Source organism: Miniopterus natalensis, chromosome 8 (genome assembly GCF_054644295.1).
Source record: "Miniopterus natalensis isolate mMinNat1 chromosome 8, mMinNat1.hap1, whole genome shotgun sequence".
Taxonomy (NCBI): Eukaryota; Metazoa; Chordata; class Mammalia; order Chiroptera; family Miniopteridae; genus Miniopterus; species Miniopterus natalensis.
In genome coordinates this window covers 54,497,780-54,521,895 of record NC_142088.1, presented here as the reverse complement: position 1 = coordinate 54,521,895, position 24,116 = coordinate 54,497,780, and positions in this window count along the sequence as shown.

Here is a 24,116-nt window from a genome sequence, read left to right as displayed (position 1 = left end):
TTTTTAATGGAGGAGGGTATGTGTGTATATAGTTTATAAAAGACATTGTGTTGTGGTTCTATAGGGCTAGATTTCAGAGATTAATGCTAAACTGGCAGTGTAGTCTTTGGTGTTAATGGGCATTTTTAGTGAGAGGCATTCAGTTCTTTATGTTTTGAAGTTCATATAAGAATTCAATTTCTTCAGGCTTGCTTTCTTAGTGAATCTCTATTAGTTTTTGGAGCAAAATTTCATTTCCTATGCAATGTCTCCCTTGATTATATTTGCATTAGGCAATTACCTGTTTGGATTTTGTTACTCTCACTATTTAGAAGGATATACTCTACATATTCTTGAGGGAAATTAAGATGACTTTCATTAAAAATAGAAATACTTCTGGATACAGAAAAGTAGTTACATTCTGAGGATAGAGGTTTAAAGTTTTTATATAAATCCTCAAATCCCTCTAGAACTAAGAGTGACGTGTACTATAGGCATGTATGTGTAGGGGGATATGTGCCATATTTCTGGATGGGTTGCCATGTAAGAACACTGTGTTCATAGCGTGACTTATGAATGGATGTTTTCCTAGAAATTAATTAAACACTTTAATCATCTTATGTGGAAAGAGAATAGGTCTTGAACTCGGGAGAGGAGGCTCACCCTTCAGCCCACTGGCTGTCTCTGTGATCCATTATAATTATATCTAGTTTTCCAGTAAATCCTTGCAAATGCAGGGGTGGGCAGAAGTAGGTTTACAGTTGTGAGTATGCAAAACACGGTTTATTCTTGCATTATTATTTATTAATTATTGTATTATTTTCCATATGAACCACTTAAACCTACTTTTGCCCCACCCTGCATAATATGATATGATCCACATTCTAAATATGATGCTGTTATGTTAGAAACACAAACTTGCACAGATTTTAAGGGATTTTTTTTCTTCCTCAAGGTCCTTCTTTTTTAAGTAAAGCAACCTCAGTCCTTCAACATTTTGCTAACCATCACCTGACAATCAAAGTTAAAACAAGAGATACTCATTGATTTCTCATTTATAATTTTGCCTCTTGGGCTACTTGAATCTCTCCTTTCTTTACGGAACTTTTCTCTTTAGGTTAAACATTTTTTAAATATTTGTGAACATATAATTTCTACTACTAACTCAGAAACTTTCACTAAGTTTTTTTTTTTTTTCTTACAGTGGACCGAAGTTGTCCTCAGCAAACTGAAACATCCCATTATTCAGTCAAAATGCTAGAATGTTCCAAAGAAACAGTCACTGCATCTCTTTCTTCTTTCCTAGAGTCTGGGAAACTCACTCAGTTGTGTAGCTAAACTGAAAAGAAGTTACATCATGATGACCTCCGAGATGTGCAAGGAGAAGTACCCCTAGGCCTACCCCACTGTCATTCTGTTCTGTTTAGTGCCTTATCTTTGATCAAGAGAGAGCCCAAAACTACTCAGTTTGAGGGAAGCTGCCCTGGGACAGTTCTCTGTACGTGCTGGTGTGCGCCTTTGTGTGTGTAGACAGATGCCTCGGGAGAATGAACCTTGAATTGTGGAAGTTAAAAAAGTGCCGTTGTGGAGGGTTGTAAGCAATTTCTCTCATCAGTGATAGAAATTATGCTTTGCATCTATGGAAAACTCCCCTTTTTATGAATCGAGTCTATTTTATACATGTAGATACTTGATACATTTTTATATAAGATTAAAAAAGTGGTTCAAATGCTGGTGATTGAATCTGAGATGTTAAAAAATCTTTTTAATAATATGAATGCAGATTATCATTAGGAGAATTGGGATACTATAGAATTAGATCATTTGGTTTTCCTATACCTGGATTTAGGCTGTGCCATGGCTGAAAATATTATTTGTCCTCAGGAAAATTTTTTGCAGGAGATCCTGAGACTTTACCAATCCTGGAGGGAAGATCGTGTAATGGGTTGAGTCTAGACTAGCGATATTTCATTTAGAATAATATTTAAGCCTGAACAATCTAAGCTATGAGAAGCACTTTAAAATATAGTGGTGGCTTCTCTGGACCTTGGAGCTCAGGCTGCACCTTGTGAAGAGAGGTAAAAGTCTTCTCTAAATAATTGGACATGCCCACCAAGCAGGCCTGACCTGGGGGAGGAGGAGACCTCTTTTCTCAGGGAGAAAAGGAGAGTTAGGGTCCTAGACTCAAGATGTGGGGATGTGTGAAGATTCTTGATTGTGGGGGCTATTCTGAACCCCAACTTTCACCAAGAGGAATTCTGAAATAGATTGTGGTTATTAAGAGATATGTAACAGTCACTGTGTTAGGTATAAATGAAATGTTGAAGAAGAAAAAGAAGCAAAAAATAGACATAGCTTATCTTTATTCACCAAGTCATATGATTAAAATGTAAATTTGCAACTGTGATCAAGGGCTATAGCAAAGTTACATGATGTTATGTGAATATGTAATATGGATAACCTCAAGGACTCTTTGAGAAATGACAAACTGAAGAAGAATTATCTTGATGAAAGAGTGGGGAAAGATCATTGCAGGAATACAATTAAATAGTAAGTACAAAGGCCCTATGGCAGGAGGGAGTGTGAAAATATGAAGGACTGAGAAAGGACTCATGCAGCTGGAACGGAGAGAAAAGCTGGTACCTGCTGAGTCTAGAGAAGCACATGGGAGCAATATACCAGGCAAGACTATAGGAGTTTGTAGACTTCTTAATGAATTTTATCTTTACCCTTAGAGTAATGGCAAGCCATAGTTAAAAGAAGAAGAGCCATGGGGATGATCAGCTTTCTGTTTTGAGAAGATTACACTGTTCAGATTTCTATAGATTTTGCGCTTCAAACTAATTGTATAGGAAAAGGGAGGAGCTTACAAGTCAGCTATATTGGAGCATAGGCCCATCTTTAGCACTTTGGACCAGCAGTGGATATGTGAAGGAAGTAAGGATTCCTTTGAAAGTTCTAGATACTCCTGAATGGGGAACCTGATAGAATCATGGATTTCTGCAGAATGGGGGCTCATATATGTTGTCAACTGGCTGTTAAAGAGAGTGTGGCTTTATTTAGCAGTCATAGGCAAGTCAGATCTGGGAAATATGGTCACATATATAACTAAATTGAGATAATACTAGATGACAATGAAATATTAAGTATATCACTTCCTTTTGTATATTAATATGGAAAAATTTTCAATTTTATTTTTTCCCTAGTATCATTTTAAGTTGCTGTATGCTATACCATTGCATGGCCATACTGTGATTTCTTTAATCAATGCCTTGCTAGTGGGTAGTTATATTATTTCTAAGTTTTTATTGTCACAAACAATGTTGTGTTGTATCATTGCATATATGCTGGACATGTCCTTGAAATTAATTATTCTGGGAGTAAGGGAGGGGCTATTCCTGAGGTTATATGCATTTTAACAACTTTTCTATGTAATAGCAACGTTCACTTTCTTTCTTACTAATTTGATCTCCTATCTTCAGTGCTAAGAGGATTTGCCAAGAATGAATAGTTGCATTCTTTTAATTTTTGCCAATCTGATAAGTAAAATTTGGATCTCATTTTAATTAGCTTGTCTTGAAATAAAAAATATTAAATCCGGAGGAAACCCTAGGGAGCATCTAATTTAGCCTACTCATTTGACAAGGCTCACAGAGGCTATATCTTGGGTTGTACCCAAAATCTCACAGCTAGTGAGCTGTGGAACAGGGATAAGGTCCATTTCTCCTGGATATCAGCCCAGGGCTCTTCCTACTGAAACAAGCTCATCAGGGCTCCTGCTGCAGTTCTCTTTCTGGAGGCAATGGAGCATAAGACTGTGGGGTTATGGCCAGTAAAAGACCATTAGTCACTGACTGCAGCCTATAGGAACAATTAGTGAAGTCAGTTTCCTGGAGATGATTCTGTTCATGGAGGAGGCCGTGAAGGATGGCTGACTGTCCTAGTCCCAGAAGCTCCTCAGGAGAGGACACTGATTTGAGGAAAATTCACTTGGGTGCCATTGAGCTTCCCGTCAACCTAGTATAAGTCTTACTGTGTCAGTGTTTCTTGTCCATGGGCCTTAAGATGGGAATGGAAGGTGTTTACCCATCTTCTGGATAGAAAGGGTAACAATGACCTATCAGGACATTGGACAGGCTTGAGTCCTACAAAAGTATGGGAAGAAACTTGAGTCCCAGCTGAAGACTCCAAATTGTAGTCTGGCTTCCAGTTTTAGTTTCTAAGGGATGCTGCTGGGAGAGAAGTTATGCCTTCAGTTCCTTTTGCACATGTCAGCAGGGCCATCGTAAAGTCCCTTTTGCATCCTTTATGCCATTTGCCTTACAACAAGTCCCAAACCAATGGTTTCTTCTGTATGATATAATGTTTCATTACAACTAAGGGGTGATGTTAATGATCAAGGATGAAGAACCATGTCATAGAGCAGAATAGAGAGAAATAAAGAGGGAAACCAGGCAAAAAGAATCAGGACGAATAGCAGTGGATTGAATAAATCATGAGGACTTCTTATCTGCCTGCAGAAAAGACCAGGAACAGGTTTGGCATAGAGACTGTGGTCTGGTTCCAGCCTTCCCTTCCAGACTCATTTACCCACTTCTGCTTCACAGCCCCTTTGCTCTGGTTAGCTTGATCTGCCATGGTCTTGGAATGCCTGGCTTGTCCTGTCTCTGGGACATGGCCATTTTCCTTCTCTGGGACACTGCTTTTTATCCTGTACTTGAAACCTACCCATTGCACCAATCTTATTAACCACTGCCTGCTCTTCTCTTCACTCCCCCTGAAACCACTCATTTAACTTTTATTATATATTGAATTTCTAATATTTACCTTTTAATGAGCACATATTTTGCCTTTAACTGTAATGTAAGCTACTTTGGGAAAGGGAATGGGCGCTGTGCTTGTGGTGGCTGTGTAATGTGTCCACTTGGCCAGGCTGGTCTACATTTCCCAGAATTCCCTTTCTGGTTTGTTTCCAGTGAGAATGGCCACAAGAGAGATACTTGTCTGAGGTTTGGAGAGCAGAAGTGAAGCAGCAGCTATTTTGTAGCTCACACAGGCTGTTGATGATCTGCTGCTTCAGCCTGTTGCTGCAAGGTGCTGATTGGGCCTGAACTGTTCCACGTCGATCATCCTTCAGGTGTTTGTTGTGTGTTTAACTCCATCATGAAGGGACCTAGCTCCTACAGGACATAATACCACTAAGGTCAGAGGCAAGAGAACTGACAGTTCTCTTTGTGCTGTGAGTTCCAGTTTTATCTTGCTCTCCCCACCCTATATATATCCACCTTCCTTTCCTGACTGCCTGTTTGTGAACTTGAAACTCAACCATCAGATGTGAAGATGACAGCTTTGCAGAAACTGTTCTACCAGCCTCCACAACTGTGTGAGGTCACATCACTGTAATACCTCTGTTTTAAGAGAAGGCTGAAACACATGATTGGTTTCACTCACACACACACACACACACACACACACACACACACACACACACACAAACATATAAATCAGATACTGACGTGTCTGCACATATAAATTCACAAAATCAATTTTCTTTTCTTTACAATGTAATATTTAAGTGCAATGAATAAATAATAATAATAATAATAATAATAATGGGATTTAGAAATCATTGCAGAGGAGAAGAGAGATATTATGATAAAATCAGGCAAAAGGAATCAGAACCAATGACAGTAAACAAATATAACGTGATTACCAATAAGAACAAACTAAAAGAAATCATAATAAGCAACACCTAACTGGAGTGGGAATATAAACAAAAATAAAACAGAAAGGTGGGGGGAGTCCACATAAAGAAAAATTAACAATTGGCAGGAACAGAGGTTCCCACATTTTCTCCATTCTCTCCATTCTCTTACTGTCTCAGTAATTTTTTCATTGTGACTCTAGGCCCCAAATATACTTAAATTTTACTTATTAAGTGATTACGTCCGACCAACTTAATGAGTATTTATTATGTTCTAACAACTTGCTAGCCATTGGGCACTGTATATCTTCTCAAACTTGGAGTCAAATTGGACACCTCTACTCTAATTTCTGTACTATATTGATTTCCATTTGACGCTTCCTTTTTATCACAGTCATATTGAAAACCCAGCTTCACAAAGATATGACATTTTTGAAAGAAATGTAGTTATCTAATGTTGAAACTCTGAACTCCCTTGAGCTAGTAGTTTGCATGGTATCAGACAGATGTCATACTTCCCTTGACAATTGAAAATATCTCACGGTACCCCTGTGAATTTGCTAAGGCATTTTGGGGCACCTTATCACACAGATTGGGAAGCACAGGACTAGGACTTTAATTTAAAAGAGTAATGGAAAGAGCTATGAGGAGAAAAGAAGGACATTTAATAAGAAGGGTATTTTATTATTATTATTATTATTATTATTATTATTATTGTTTATTTTTGTTTAAAATATTACAGATGTCCCTTTTTCTCCCCAGTGACCCATTCCACCTTGTCCCACCTCCCTCCCCAGTCCCTCTCCACACCATTGTCCATGTCCTTGGGTTGTGCATATATGTGTATGAATTCTTTGGTTAATCTCTCCCCCTCCACCCACCTGCCCTCTTCATCTCTCTGAGATTCGTCAGTCTGATCCATGCTTCCATGTCATTGAATCTATTCTGTTCATCAGTTTATTAAGTTCTTTAGATTCCACATATAAGTGAGATTATGTGATGTTTGTCTTTCTCTGCCTGGCTTATTTCGCTTAGCATAATATTCTCCAGGTCAGGAAGGGTATTTTGAAAAGAAGTGAAAATGAAGACCCAAACCACAACACAAATTTTGAAATCTATTCATTCATTTGTTCATTCAACAGATATTTGTTGAGCACCTATGTCAGATGTAGGCATTATGCTAGGTTCAGAGGTTATAGTGTGAATGAGGTGAACATAGCCTCTGCTCTCAAATATCTTTTAGTTTAGCATAGACAACAGGCATTAGAAAAAGGTAAAAATTATGATAGGCGATGAATATGGAGCTAAGAAAGCATATGGGAATGAACTTCAATCTAGTCTGAAGGTCAGACAAGGACACCTCAATGAAGTATATTCTGACTTGACAGACAAAAGACAAGTAATGTTAACCAGAAGAAACAGTAGGAAGGAAGAGTGTTCCAAGATGGTGAATCAACACCCACTAAGGACCAAGGATCGGGAAGGACATGGCATGAAAGGAACAGGAAGAATTTCAGGAGGCTTAGAATATTAAAATTCAAGAAGATGGACTGTAGAAGATGAAGCTAGGGAGACAGACACCGGAACTTGAAAGACCTGTGAGACAGTTTGAAAGATTGGATATGTTAATGTGAAGGCAAGACTTTGACAGGTTTTAAGAAACAGGACGACGCTAGCAAATTTATGCCCCATAAGAATCACACTGGTTACAGGGTGGAGAATTGATTGCAGAGGAACAAGACTGAGGTGGAGAGGTGAGTTAGGAATCAATTGAAGTAGTTAGGTATTAGATGAGGTGGTGGCAGAGGAGGAGCACAGGTTTCTGCTCTTTCTCCAGGGACTGAGAATGTGGTGTTGGGTGGAATCCAGAGCATGAACAGAAGAATTAGCATAAGACAGTTGTTCTCAAACTTGAGCATACATAGAACTCACCTGGAGGGCTTGTTTCAACACAGATCACTGAGTCCTACCTCCATAGTTCCTGATTCACTAGGCCTGCTAAAGCAGGGCCAGAGAATTTGCATTTCTATCAAATTCCCTGATGCTGCATATTTGGGAACTAACCTTTGAGAACCACTAGTCTAAAACATATAGTAACAAGTGGAGGATTGGGGAAGAAGGAAAGATAAACAGGGAGGCACAGACTGGGCAATGAAGGAACTTCACACAGTCTGGCTTTTCCTATTGCCATGATGTTGAAGGAGACGTCATCTGCTGAGAGCAGGTGAGAAGGCAACAAAGCAACACATCTGACACCAGTTGTTTAAAATAGTGATAACATTAAACAAGGCAGACTTGATTAAGGATGCATAATGGTGTTTTGGGATAATACTGAGCTTCCAGATGAGGTTGGTGACCTTAAATTTATAGTGACACAACTCGACCAATTTCGGTAACTTTATACAACAAAACTCGATTGTCCAAGTATATCTGCAGAGAAGGCAGACATTGGGGTTCGCCCAGGGTTGGTGTTTTCCTGGGCTAGAATTCCAGTGGGATAGCGAGGGAAATGATGGAGTCTTTGAAATGTTGGGCCATGAACATAACTGCAGTGGGAGTAACAAGAAGAGAAAAAGATCCTGACAAAGAAAAAGTTGACAATAGATATCCTAATGAATTGGGAAATCTGGTATATTGGGGGCAAAATGAATGAGCAAGCTAGGAGAGTAAGATATTTTAGTTAGAGAACAAAAGGGCAGGTTGGTGATTTCAGGAATAGAACAGTTCCGGGTGATGATGAATTGTGGAGTGGCTCTGAGAGTAGATGGTTGAAGTGAAGGAGAAGGCCACTGAAGATGAAGAGTCTCGGTACTGAGATTTTGGGTAATTGCTTTCTCATGGATGTTGAAGGTAGGGAGGATGGTGGAAGAAGTTAAGGTGATGGCAGTGAGCTATCTGCCAAAGTCTTCAGTAAATGAGGGAGACTAACCAGGAGGTTGGTATTCTGCATTGATAAAGAAGAGTGTAGGATAATACAGCCTACGACAATGAGTGAGCCTCAAAGGAAGAGAGGCTTGCAAAGGAGAGTGGGAAAGTTGTATGTGAGCAGCAGTGAGGAACACGGGGTGCCCTGGTTCAGACCTCAGAGTGGATGGGCTGTTGGAGGATGAGTAGCTTTCCCTTGAAACTGGAGAGCATTATGCTAAATGAAATAGTCAGAGAAAGACAAGTACCATATGATTTCACTCATATGTGGAATTTAGTGAACGCACTGAACTACCAAACAAAATAGAGACAGACTCATAGATAGAGAGCAGGCAGACAGCTCAGGGGGTGGGTGGGGTGTTGGGAGGGGTGGAAAGATTGAGCAAAAAAAGAAAGAGAGGGAACTCATGGGCATGGACAATGGTGTGATGATTGCTGCGGGGCAGGGGGAGTGGAGGTGGAAGAGGGCATAGAGGAGATAAATGATGATGGAAAATAAAAATAATAATAAGAAGAAGAAAGACCTACAGGGGTAGTGGAGTCATCAGGAGAGGGCTGGTTTTCTCTTAAGGAGAAAAGGCAACACTTAGAAAGAACTTCATATTGTGGGGAAGTTTGTTAATAATTAAATAGGAGTTTTAGAGGACACAGTGGAAACATTTTAATTTATGGAATAGAAGCAGCATATTAGAGAAAATTGTTGGCAAGGAATCAATAAGCTTGTCATAGACTCACTGCTTAATTTATAGTTTGCTGAAGATTAGTGAAATTGACTTGTACATTTGCTGAGATTGTCAATTAGCCAAGGGAAGTCATTCACGTGCTCCTTGAATTCTAGCAGCTTTGTTCACGTTAATAGCACAGAGGAAAAGTCAGAATATATACATATACACATATGTATATATATTTTGATAATTTAAAAGCAGGAGCTGAATTTGTATTATTTTATGCACTTTATAAATTATATTTATAAACCATATAAAAATTATCCCAGAAATCTGGAGACCACGTCACCTATATGTGACTGACTAAAAAGGTTAATGTGATTAAGATTTATTATGCTCATTGACCCTGCTGCCATCTAATACCAAGTGGTAGGTTTTTGTTCAAAGAGAAGAAGTTATACTGAATTTATTATATTGCTAGATTAGGTATCTTCAAGTACATTTTAAGTCTGAGTTTTGTAGGATGAAATAACTGTATTTGCTTCCCCTAGCTCATCCAGAAAACTGCTACCTGAGATTATAAGAAGAAACTGAATGCAAATATTATTTCTCACGTAGACAGCTCAACTATTGACTAGAAGTGGAGTGGCTTTCCCATCTGAAGAAAAGAGGGGAGGTTATGCTGTGCTGGTGTTTAAGATTCCTTAGTGTGGCACCTGACCCCTGCAGGGTTCTCCTCCTGGGCTCTGTCCTGGGGTCTGCCAGCCCACTGGCAGGAGACTGGAGTGTGGAAGAAACATGAGTATTTCCCTGCACCTCTCCCTTTCTTTCTCTACCTTGGTGGCATTTCTGGCACTACTTGTTTCTTCTCTGGCTTCACTACTCTTGGGCAGCCCTAGCTGCTAGGACAGCTAAGATCCTAGGTTTCAGTAATCCATTCCTCTCTGTTACCTCTAGCTCTCAGGTGGTTCCAGTTTTTGCCATTTCTAACCCCTGGTTGCCTCTCTGATCCCTCTGCCCATTCTCATGCCTGTATTAAATTACCTTTGTTTTGAATACTTAGAAAGGTTTCTCTTTTCCTCATTGGGTATTGACTGACATAAATGTCTAACTTATCAAGTTATGGTAAGACTCAATGAGTATATACGAAGAAAATAGGACAGTGACTGATAGGTGCTTAACAAAGTTTTGAGTGGGAAAAGAAACTTTACAAAGCTGGTATTCATCATCCTTCTAAATGGCACACACACACACACACACACACACACAGAGTAGCAGGCATCTCAAAACAATGTACAGACACATTAAATAACTGTAATCACTTTCCAAACTCCTGATAAACCATGATGGTAGAAAGAATTTTGAAAAAAAAGGAGACAAAGATCGGGTGACTTGAATCATTTTCAAAGTAGTTTGAAGAAAATAACAGTCATCAGAATAATTTCCAACTCTGTAGTACTTATTGCCACAGTTATAAGTAGCTCAAGTACTAGACATTTGCATTTTATGCAAGGGATGCTTTTCTGAAGGCCACCTATAATTCAAAACTCATATAATTAAAGACTAAATTTTCCATGAGCTTGAATAAGTCGAAAACTTGTTTAAGTAGTACAGGGTGTCATAGCAATTGATTGGCTCCCTTCATGGTCTTTTATCACATCTTTCTTCCATAATCATTGATTTTGGTATATTCCTGCCCTGATACTAGCCCCATCACGTTATTGATAATATACAGAATATTTTACATATAAGGAAAACATTGAAGCATCATGATAATGAATGGAAATAATGGCACAAAATTTCTTACACAATTCTGATGCAAGTAAACAGAATGTGACTTATGTGCTTAAGGAAGAAAGTCTGTGAGTGGGTATTTATATTTTACAAGAGAGGCTCATTTATTTGGCAATAGCTTACACACAGGTCCTGATAAAATTAGCTTGACAGCTACTCTGAAATTAAAAATCTTAGTGAGCTTTTACAAATTAGAAAGGGTTAAACATTTTTTTTCCAATTTTATACCTGAAGTGAGAATTTAGTATTATGTTATTTTGCATGACATGAAATTTGTGTAGTTTGTTTAACATAAAGTGAGAACTCAATTCACTTCAAAAAGTTTCATGCTTACTAATCTGAAGTTGCGAGGCATATAAGGTCGGAGAGGTTTTTACACTTTATTATGCAATTTTTCAAGGAAAGTTTTAAAGATTCTTCCCTTTAAGCTTTGAATAAAAATAGGATTCACTTAAATAGCATTTGGTAACAGTGTGAGAGCATCTCACATACACACGCACACCAGTCTTAGAATTTTGCATTAACTTATCCTTTTAAATTTAATAATTAAAATAGCATTGAAATATCAATTGGAATGTTATTTATGTCTGGAAATTTCTCTTTACCTTGTAGCCTGTTTCCTATTAAAGCTAAAACATAAGACTTAGGTATCCACTCCCCCAGGGAAAGGTTGTTACAGCCCAAGAACGGAAAAATCAGTCAATTCTTCGATTTCAGTTTTAAAAAATAGGCTTATAAATGCAGGGGGACAATAATAGTTTTCTTTTTCTTTTTTCTTCTAAATTTATTTTCCTTTTATTTACTAATTTGAGAGAGAGAGAAAGGGAGAGAGAGAGAGAAGCATCGGTTCTCTACTCCAAATACCCATGCACTCATCGGGGGATTCTCGTCTGTGCCCTGGCTGGGGATCAAATCCACAAACTTGGTGTATCAGGACAACGCTCTAACCAACTGGGCTACCTGGCCAGGGCCAAAATAATAGTTCTGAGAATAAAAATGCTTTTTGAGTTCTAAGAACCTGAGCATCTGAGCATTTTTATTGGCTTAAAAAGTCAGAGCATCGAAGTACTTAGGGAATGAAATTATGCCATGAACAATATTAAAAAATATTGCCGCTCTAGCTGGTTTGGCTCAGTGGTTAGAGCATCGGCCTGTGGACTGAAGGGTCCTGGGTTTGATTCCACCTGAGGGCACGTACCTTGGTTGCAGTGTTGATCCCTGGCCCCGGTAGGGGCACCTGTGGGAGGCAACCAATCTATGTGTCTCTTTCACACCGATGTTTCTTTCTCCCCCTCTCCCCCCCCCCCGCTCTCTCTGAAAAGCAATGGAAAAAATAAACTTGAGTGAAGATTTAAAAAAATATGTATATATATATATTGCCAAAGACAGATTTTCTTCTCCCAGAGTAGATAAATAACTCAAGAACTGGGAGGAGGGGAGAGTCTGAAGGAAGGAAAAGAGTGAGTTCTAAGTGCATCTCCCTGAGCCCTGCTCCCTGAGATTGGAGAGGAAGGAATGGAAATTAAAACCCCCAGATAGGTTTTTGTGCTCAAGAACAAGGGCAACCGATGCCTTCTTTCAGGAGTGGAACCAAGAGAGACAGCAAACTATGAAGGAGAGCACTCCTGGATTCCTAAGAACTCAGGGGAGGTGGAGTGGAAACATCTTATGTGGCATGCCTAGGCAGAGGAGACTAGATAGCCCCAGAAAGCTCTCTGCTGTTCCCAAGTGGCATGGGAAAGTGGCCACAATTTTCTGTGCATCTCATTCAAGTATGAGGCCTGAAAGTGACTGGGGAAAACTGGCACTTCAGACACCTTTTGGATATTTTAAGGAAGACATAGGCAATATTTGGACTTCGTGTCTGGAGACCCAGTGCACATCAACGTCTTATGCAGTGTTTTTCAACAATTTTGGTGCATGCCTTATAATAAGAAAGACATTTTACATTGCAGCCCAGGACACACAAAGTGTTGATAAAACAATATTTGTAATGCTGGCTTATGTTTTCTTTATTATTTTATTCTTTCATTTAAAAGCCTGTAATGTGATCTACCAAGTTGATGTCAGAGATTGCAACCTACAGTTTGAAAAACATCCTCTAGGGTGTGCCAGTGAATGCTATATCTTGGCCCTCTCTAAGTCTAACCCTACCCCACCCATGGGACATATACAAGGGGGGTGGAGACCTCCAAATTAATTGAGATTAGGGCCAAATAAATTAGGTAAAGGTATAAAAAATATATTTTATGCACACCTGGGTGTATGGGAGAGACATTTGCATCCATTACAATATTCAGTGCTTATACTTAATAAAGAAGTACATTGAAATTCAGTGGAAAAATGCTAATATCTTGCAATACTACCCACCTAATGGTAGCTTCTTGATTCCTAGAGGAAATACATAATTGTAAATAACATCTTGAGCATCAACTTTGCCAACTCAGAGCTATCACAGAGTGATGAGCATTTCTTTAGGAAAGAGTGGGTAATGTTTAAAATTTTTTTCAAATCAGAGAGATATATATTTTTCCTTATGCACATTGTAGATAAGATAAGAGAGAGAACATTTTGCCAATATTCAAATAAGGGCCTGGAATAGATTCACCTGTACTGTAGACCTTAGAGCTCTATGTCATGTTAATCATTCTTTCCCCTTAATATACTTGCATTATTTCCTTATATTTATGACATTCTTGTCTGTCACTCTAAATGATAATAATCTCTTGGCAGAAACTGACTCAAATTCTGCCAACAAGATTATATTTTTTGGCATTCTATAACATTAAATCACTTAATCTTGTTGGCCTATAACTTTCAAAAAAATCATGGTAGGTTCAAAGTAAGTTTCTCAAGGACCTAGAAATATTCACCTAGGACAATAAGGCAAGTGGGAAGAGAATTCTTTATTTGTGTCTTAGTCTATTCAGGCTGTAATAACAAAAATACCGTAGATTGTGCAGCATATAAACAATAAAAATTTATTTCTCATAGTTCTGGAATCTGGGAATTTCAAGGTCAAGGTACCAGCAGATTCGGTGTCTGGTGAGAACCTGCTTCCTGGTTCACAGAAGGCCATCTCTTTTGCTGTATCCTCACATGGCAGAAAGAGGAAGGGATCCCTCTGAAATTTCTTTTATAAAAGGACACTAATCTCATTTATGAAGGCTCCACCGATGTGACCTAATCACCACCACCCAAAAGCCCATCTCTAAATATTATCATATTGGATGTTAGGGTTTAATGTATAAATGTAGGGGAGACACAAGCATTCAGTCTATAGCTATTTGCTAGTCAAGGAGAGCTGTCATGTTGACACACCACTGAGAAAAGAGTGCCTAACCTGAATTGGCAAAAAAAGTGACAGAGTCACAGACTGATGACAAGGCTTCATTCAAATTCAAACCTCAGGCAGCCCAGGAGTTCCCAGATAAAGGCCCTTTGTTTTCTTTACATCCATTATCCAGGTGACACAGACTCACTCCACAGCTCTTAAGTATCACTATCAATCTGGAAGAAGCAAGATCTTTGATGAAAAGACAATGAAGTAGAACAATTACACTTGTCCTGAGAAAACTTCCATTCTGTTTCTTATTACTTGTTACCTATTTTTGGTTGGGAAACCTTTGCTTTTTAAGTAAAATATGTTACATCTTTATAAAATATCTTGTCCTAACCAGGAAGTCACAAATTAAATGCCTCTAGGGGCCAGATGGAAAATAAATAAATGGATAAAACCTGGTATAAAAGAGAGTAGAGGTAATTATGGAAAACTGGAAAAGTCTATCCTTTATCTAAAGGCAACCAAACACACATTTAAAAAAAAACACTCTGTGGGCCTGGAAGAACTGCCCATAGCTGAATTCAGATTTGGTCTACCAGTTTAATCAAGAAATAAAGAATTTGCTTCATCTCAGAGCTGTGCAATGAGAATATGAACACAAATCTCACCACTCCAACCAAAATTCAGCTTAATCCTGCTAAGAGCCCCAGATCTTAGATCACTATCTGGTGGAAGGGACTTAGAGCATATACTAAAGAGATTGTCTTTACTCCACTGTATGCTCTTGCCCCCTTTGTCAAATATTAATTGAGTGTAATGACTTGGGTCAATTCTGGGATCTCTGTTCTGTTCCATTGATTTATCTGCCTGCTTTTGTGCCAATACCAGGCTGTTTTGATTACAATGGCTTTGTAATATAATCTGAGATCGGTATTATGCTCTCTCCTACTTTGCTCTTCTTTCTCAAGATGGCTGCAGCTATTTGGGGTCTTTTTGGTTCCATATAAATTTTGGAGTATTTGTTCTTGATCTATGAAATATGCTTCTTGGTATTTTAATAGGGATTGCATTGAATCTATAGATTGCTTTGGGTAGTGTGGATATTTTAATGATGTTAATTCTTCCAATCCATGAACACATTATATTTTTTCTTTTGTTTGTATCTTCCTCAGTTTCTTTTTTCAGTGTCCTATAGTTTTCCGAATACAGGTCTTTTATCTCTTTGGTTAAGTTTATTCCAAGGTATCACATGACTTCACTTATACGTGGAATCTAATGAACAAAATAAACTGACGAACAAAATAGATCCAGAAACATGGAAGCATGCAACAGGCTGACAAATTTCAGAGGGAAGTGAGGTAGAGAAGGTTACCCAAAGAACTTATATGCATATATGCATAACTCGGACATAGACAATAGTGCGGTGAAGGCCTGGGGAGGGGACTGGAGCTGGGTGGGGGGGTCAGTGTGGGAAGAAAAAGGGACATTTGTAATACTTTCAACAATAAAGATAAATTAAAAAAAAAGACACACACACACACACACACACAAGCAAACATTAATGCAGGGCAAGGGAAGGGGAAACTATTTATGGTAGTGGTGGAAGTGGGTAGGATTGGGGTGGTAGTGCAAAGTTACATTAGTTTCACCTGGAAACTTTTAAAAAATGTGTACATCCATTCAGTTCCCTTCCCACCCCTAGACTGTGATGTGAAACACCCCAACCAAAGCTAGACCCTCCTTCCCAAATAAGAGTGATTGCTGTAGTGAGTCGTCGTTACTGCTGGTAGTATTTGTTACTACTTTGATGTGGGGGGAATGAAACAAGATGGAAAACCATTGCCTTTAAAGGTCATCTACTCCAATAAGATTTTTACTGTTTTACACAAATCCTTTTTCTAACTTCAATATCTAGTCCCAAAGACGAATCAGAAGAAAATCTGATCTTTTCTTGTAAAAGCACTATTTTCTTTTTCTTAAGTCAGTGTTTCCTCATTGTTTCAGATATTGTTCTTAAGAAAATCCTTCAAAACATAAATCTGAAACATTTCTCTGTAATGGGATCCGCCTGCATACCTCCTGCCCCCACCAGGTGAAGAGAAACACTTCTTTTCTCAGGATGCTACAGATGTACATCGTATATATGCAAATGAGGTATGTACTTTTAAAAAATGGGTACTATTTTAAAGCAACAGAATTTGCTAGAAACTAAAGGAAAGGTTCAAAATAAGTTTTTACTAATTATAACCAGAGAGTAGAGATACAGGCACAGGCAGACCTCAATTGATTGTGCATCACTTTATTGTGCTTCACAGATGTTGCATTTTTTACAAATTGATGGCAGGACCCTCCACCAGCAAAAAGATTAAGATTCGCTTTATTGCAATACTCATTTTATTGGAGTGATCTGGAACTGAACCCTCAATATCCCTGAAGTTTCCTGCATATGTGTAATAAGATGGAGAAAATGTTATTCTCCAGAATTCCTGGGACTGGAAAGGGTAAACTGGCTTGACTGGGCTGCTTAACTAGAAGTAAGAAGCTGAGATGGGGGAGGAAGCACTAGCATCTACACCTGGCAGAGGGGTGTGTGGTCAGGGAGAAGTTCCTGGAGGAGCATGAGGTGGGGAGGCATGCTCCTATATTATCATAAGTGTGGCTGAACCTTTTAAATGGAAAACAGTTCCATGTTGTGATTCCTGAAGTCTACTTCACAGTGCAGTGTCTTTTTCTGACTCTAACTACTATTATTGCAGTTATGTCTTAAGAAGTTGATATCCTTTATTCCGGCAACTTTTTCTCTAAAACATTTTTGCTCAGCTGCCAAACTGGTGCTTCTAAGGCATTTGAAAAATTGTGCCTTATTTATTTATTATTTACTTTTTATTTTATTTTTTTAAAATGCTCACCTGAGAATATGTTTTTATTGATTTTTTAAAGAGAAAGGAAGGGAAAGGGAGAGAAAGACAGAAAGATCAATGTGAGAGAGAAACATGGATTGGTTGCCTCCACTGGGGATTGAACCTGGAACCTGGATATGTGTGTTGACTAGGAATCGAACCCGGAACCCTTCCATGTATGGCACGATGCTCCAACCAATTGAGCCACACCAGCCAGGAAAATTATTCCCTATTTAAAAACATTTGGTGGCTCTTGGTTGCATTGCAAGAGAATGCAAACTTCTTATCACAATACAGCCATGACGCTCCATGACGTTGTCCAGTGTAGGCTTCTAGGTTTATCTCCCATCACTCTCTCCCCCAACTTTCATTCCAGTAATGAAGGGCTTGCTGACAGTTCCTGAAGGAGCCATGCTTGGTCACACTTTTATTTCTCTTTGTTCACACTGACAAACTCAGTGTTTAATGACTCGAGGGCCAGAAATTATCTGCAATGAAAACTTGAATTAGATTAAGGAGGGGAAAGCAATATTATATTTAGGAAACAAAGAGTCAAATGCAGGTGACAGTGATATCTCTAATTTTTTAAGTTTAGTTATAAATGTTCATATATTCTTTATTTTTTAAAAAATTATAAAAAGATGTGTTTGCCCCCAGTTTCTTGGATGAGTTCAATGCTGCTTTGGCTTCATTAATTCATAGAATAAAAAATCCAGTATCATAAATCCAGGTTAAAAATTAGATTTTCAATATTCCTATTAGCAATAGTGTCTTCCTTTTTCTGTATAGCCATGGCAACCAGTTCTCTGCCAGTTATTTGGGTATAGTTCACATAGGGTCTCTTTTGTAGAAAAGCCACAAGCAATTCGCTTTCCTCAAAAAATAAACTGAGTAAAATGAGATTATATAATATGAAACTATCAAATTGTATTATGTAAATGCAAAATAAAATACAGCATATTCTCTCTAAAGTGCCATGGGGTATTAAGAAGAGCTTAACGAGATTTACATGAATTCTCATAAATAAACCTCCTCAGGTTACCTAAGTCCTCAGATAGGAAGCAAAGGACAGTGAACTTGCTGTCTTGGACATTTTATGAGATCACGGTTTTTGGTTTTTGTACAGAAATAATTTAATATCACTCTTCATGAAACGATAGAAAATTTAAAAGATTGTTGCTTTGGCCATTGATATTCAGCATCCAAATCTCCTTTGAGCCAGCTGGATGTCGCTGGTTTGTAGATAAGGAGGGTCAGTCTGAGGGCAGCCTTATGTAGTCAAATTCAAGCCAGGTTGTCGTCATTGAAAAATGATAGTAATATTGTTTCCCATTTAATGGAAAACAATGGGTAAATTGTAATCCCACTCAAGTTAGGAGTTCCATATGATAAAAAATTGCAATGTGTAGCATTCTGCCTTTTGTAAGGCAGTCAAGGTAAGAAGGTCATTCAGGCATTTGAATACTGAAATTTTAAGACAAAAAAGTGAAACTACCTTTTGTCCCATTCAATAACTCAGACAATACAAATTATATAAAAATATATAAAAGCTTTTCAATTTGTTTTAAGGTCATGTTTAGATTTTAGATTTTTATTTTTAGCTTTCCTGCCTCTTATTGTATGACCCACTGCTTTCATCTGTATACATATAAGCTGATGCGTAGCTAGTGCATTACCTTTAGGACCGGACTTTTTATAGTATTTTTGTTGTTGTTTTATTATTAGCAGTGCTGTGCTGGTAAATATGTTTAATAATAGACTTTGGTGGAGGGGGTGGGTAGAAATGCCTGATTTGTAGTATTTGCTGATTTCCATGGTGTAAATACTTCCACTGTGGCTTATTTCAAACTGTCAATGACATCACTGAGTGCAGAATTAGAAACAGATGGCTCAGCACTCTATTGTATGTCTGCTGTACAGATACATTAGGCATAAATAATCTTGAAATACGTAATAGGAAAATGTAGTAAAATAATTCAGAGGTGATAGTTTTCGAGTATTACTTTTATTTTTTAATGGAATATATTTTATTTCAATATAATTTAATTTTTAATAGCTAGCTCTAATAACTGGCTCGTGAGAGTCTTGATAATTAAACAACCTGCTTCAATATCCTGGTGTGAGGCTGGCTCCTGAACATCACTGATTGTAGGTGAGAGTCCATGGTATAGAGTTTGAATCTCACTTTGAGTAGTTAAGCCTTTGAGTGGCTAAGCTTTGAATATGTTTTTAAACTTGTCAGTTCCTTTCAGAAATCAGAATGCAGAAAGCTAAGCAAATGATTGAGAACTTCTCCCAGTCTGTGGCTGAAACCCTGCATAGTTTGATTCTCAGATGCACTGCCTCCCTCCATTTGAGCACACCTGCAATTGGTATGCATCTTATAATTGAGATATGCACTTTCTCATTATTTACTTTGCAATGTTTTTCTATGGTACCTAAAATAATGGTGCATCTTAATAAGCTATGGCCTCTTTGAGTTGATGAAACATAGCACTTTAAAGTATGAGAAACTGCTGATTTGGCTAAGACATTGTCAGATTATTTTTTCTTATTGGAAAATGCAAGAAATTCCCTTCATGTTCCAGGGGTTGAGTATTTTAACATTAATTCAAAATATCTAAGTCCTGTGTTAGTAGAAGTAAAAAAGGCCCAATCTATCAAATGAAGGAAGTTGACATTAAAATGTTCTAGCTCTTAATGTCAAAACTATCACATTCTGAGAAGAAAACATCATTATTTTTCTACTCATTATAGCTTCAGTGTTAACAACCGTGTGTAAAGAATGAAGCATGTGCTAATCAATGTCTTGTAGTAATTGGCTATGTTCATGGTAAAGGGTTGTTGACGCAGAAAAAGCCTGTGGGTGACAACTGAAACATAACTTAGCATTAAGACCCAAAAGATAGAGAATTTCCTTTGGTTCACTTTTCCTGCTAAGTCATTCCATTTTCTGATTGTAGAGCAAAACCATGTTGTGTCCATGTCAAGGCAGAGAACCAAATGGGGAGTTATATTTCTCTCTGCACATGGACTGCTGTGGCAAATTAGTTCACTCATATCATCCTCATAAACATTAATGGAATGAAAGTAGGAAAAGTGAAAAGATGGTGCTTCTTTTGTGGGGTTTAATTGTTGGATCATGTTTTATCTTTTAAAATAGAAAATAATTTTACTTTATAATTTTCTATTTCTAGTAAAAATATTTGAAAACTACAAGAGCAATTTTCAACCTTTTTATCTCATGGTACACATAAACTAAGTACTAAAATTCTGCAGCACACCAAAAATATATTTTTTTCTGATCTGACAAAAAAATAGGTATAATTTGGATTCACCCACACTGGATGGCTATTGCTGTGTTGACTTTGGTCATTTTTTTATTTTATTTGACAATATAAGGAAAAAGAGATCAGAGCCCTTGACTAAATAGTCAGGTATTGAATGTTTTAAAAATTCTTGGTTGAAAATGGTTGAACTACAGAAAAGTTAATAAAATCATGCACAATAATCCCATCACTCAGAAATAACACTTTTCTGTGGAATTTTCTCTGAATATCTATGATTTTTCCAGAAGAAATTCTTTTAAGGTATATTATTATATTAAAAGAATGAACATTCAAAAGGCTTTCTAATTGCCTCCAGGAATTTGGAATGGTTTACACTTTTAAAAATAGTATATGAGTGCCTATTTCACTGCATCCATGCTAACATCAGATATTATCATCTAATTTGCCAATTTAATAGCAAACAATGGCAACTCATTGTTTTAATTAGTCAGTATTTGAATAAAAATGCTTTGATTAAGGTTGAACTGCCCTGCACATGTTCATTAGCTATCTATATTTCTTTTGTGAATAGCATATTCATGTCTTTTGTCTAATTTTATTTTAGAATATTTCCATTTTACATGGCGATATATAAAAGAATCTGTACATAAAGAATAAAAATTATTGCCATATGTATTTCAAATATTCTTCACAATTCAATTTTTAATAGACTTTTTAAATTATGAAAGTAATAATGCTCAAAGTAGAAAGTTAAGAAACTAAAAAAAGTACAGAGAAAAAAATATATAATAAAACTCCCTCTTCTTAGATATAATTATTATTTACATTTTGCGAATTTTTCTTTTTGACCTTTCTTTGCTTTCACACAGTCACATAGACTCTAATTTAAGATCACATTGTGACCAATTCTAATAGCGAAATTTGTTTATCTTAGTTTCAGTTCCTCCAAATGCAGACCCTGAGACTAGGATTGGGTGAGTGTTCAGCTGACACATACAAAGAAGTCAAAGCTAAGGCCTGATGATTCAAATGGTAGAGACACAATAGCCATTTTTAAATTATACAGTAGGATACTTACGCAGACAGCAACATGAAGAATAAACCGAACGGGCCTACTCCCCTTGGTCTCTGTCCCACACACTAAGCAAAATAACCCAGAAGACTACGCCATGATGTGTAGACCAAGTCTAGTCTACTATGACTGGATTTACATTCTGCAGCTCTATTCTGATGGGGTCAACGCAGAAGTTCCCACACCTCATCAGAATGCAGGAGGTGGTGAGAAACTGTTATCATAGCTAATAGGGAGGCGAGTGGGAGATGGCCTCATATCAGCTCCTTAAAAACCTCCCATCCTCTTAAGTTCTATTTAGAATACGAAGCATTCCACCAAGACTCTGATAAGTTGTGATTCAAGACTTTGTCTATACAATACCGACAAGATTGTCAGGTGCCACAGCTGAAATATTTTCCTACAGAGAGTAGTTTACATAGAAAGTAGTCCCAGGATATAAAAGTAATGCAATGGGGAAAGGGAAAGCCAATAAAGCACACATAAATTAATGGGTTACTGCTGGGGGCAATCGTGGCTCAGTCCCAGTGGGGGCCCTCTGGAGATCTGTGTAGACTGTGCTTCATATGTGCTATGGAACAGGGAAGCTGGGGTATTTGTTTCCCAACTCTCATCCCTCATTGGTTGTGGGTTGCCCCTTACTGATCTCTGGCCTTTCTAGGAGGTTTTGCATGTGGCTTAAGCAACCTCCAAGTAAGCCAGAGAAAACCCTTGGACAGAGAAGTTTTGAGGCCTTGAGGTTGGGACCTGCAAGAAGTTTGGGAATTATTTACAGTAGTTATAGGTAAACTCAAAGGTGGGCAGAAAGGATATAGGCCTCATCTGCTGCAATGCAGAAGATTGAGAAAAAATAATTATTATAAAAAGAGATAAACACCTTAATTCCACACTACAAGGTAATTTTGTTAATCATATTTCTGAGTATTTTCTTCAATGTTTAGATGATACTGTATAATTGGTTTTGCTTTGTGTTTTTTTTTTGTGTTTTTTTTTTTTTTTTTTTAAAAACCTATACCATTTAATAATAGTTTACTTATATTATTATAAGTGTTTTGTGAACACATTTTTTTCCATAGAGATTAAAGTTTATTTGGGGATAAAATACACATGAAACAGAATTATAAGCAACACAGTAATTAAAGAATTATTGTTTCAAAAATTGTGTGAATATTTGGTTTATATCATTAGTTTAAGGGGAAGATAGGATTGTGGATGTAGCAGGAAAGGTTTCACAGTGGAGAATTTTAGGCTGGCTATTGAAGGACTAAGTAGAAAATAGCTGAGGTGTTTAGGAGAGTACCAGCTAAATTAAATCAGGTTTGGCATGAGTACAGATTCTGAAACATAATTAAGCAAACTCTACTAGGAGGCAGTGGTAGGCAGAACAATTCCTCTCTAACCCCACCCCTGAGATATCCACTTCCTAATCCCTGGAAACTGTGACTATGTTATCTTACAATGCAAGGGGCAATTTAGGTTGCAGATAGAAGTAAGGTTGCTAGTTAGCTGACTTTAAAATAGGGAGATCACTTTAGATGATCCAGTGGAGCCCAATAGCATCACGAACGTCCTTAAAAGCAGATGCCCGAGGCAGGAGAGTAGTCAGAGTGATGTGCTCAGAGGACTTAGTCTGCCATGGCTGGCCGTAAAGACAGAGGAAGGGTAGGAGGGGACACAAACCAAGGAATGTGGGTGGCAACTAAAAGCTGAAAAAGGCAGGGAAATAGATTCTTTGCCAGAGCCTCCAGAAAAAAACGGCTTGTGGCCACCTTGATTTTAGTCCAGGGAGAGCCCAGATTGATTTTGCTCGGAAAGCGGTGAGTCCTTGTACTTCACATACTTGACTTTTTTCCAACCAAGAAAGTTTTCTTTGTGTGTTCTCTGTTCTCATCATTAGTGACCCTTCATGGAGCCATTATATTGTGCCTCTGTGGTCCGGGTGTCTTTTATCTTTCTGTTCCCCTTTTTATCTTGTGCATCCTAAGAGATGTTCTCAATTTTGACTTCCACGTCTCTAATTTTATTTTCTACGGAGTCAATTAAATTTAGCTGTTATGTTTTTATATTACCCACTTCTGTCTTCTAATTCTCTAGATGTCTACTTTATCTCTTACTGGGTCTTCTTAACTTTATCATGTCTATTAATATTTTTATTTCACTGACCAGGTTTTTCTTTTCAAAAATATCGTTGTGTTTTTTCGTTTCCTTCAGTTCTTGCTTTGTTTCCCCCTGTTTTATCATAAATTCTTTTCTAAACAGAAGTTATTTCTTATTTATTTTTTTCGAGCTCCTTGAGAATACATTTAAAGCCTTTGCCAAACTATTTCATAAAATCGTGTAGTGAGTTCATCTTCCCATGTTTTGACATTGGCCATGGTTTTACTTTGTATGGAAGTTTTGTGCTACTCCGTCTCATGCTTTTTCCCCCCGTAGCCCTTATTGTTATTTTAGGGCCCCTGTCCCATGTGATAAGATATTTCAGATTTAGTCATAGAGTCAGCAGG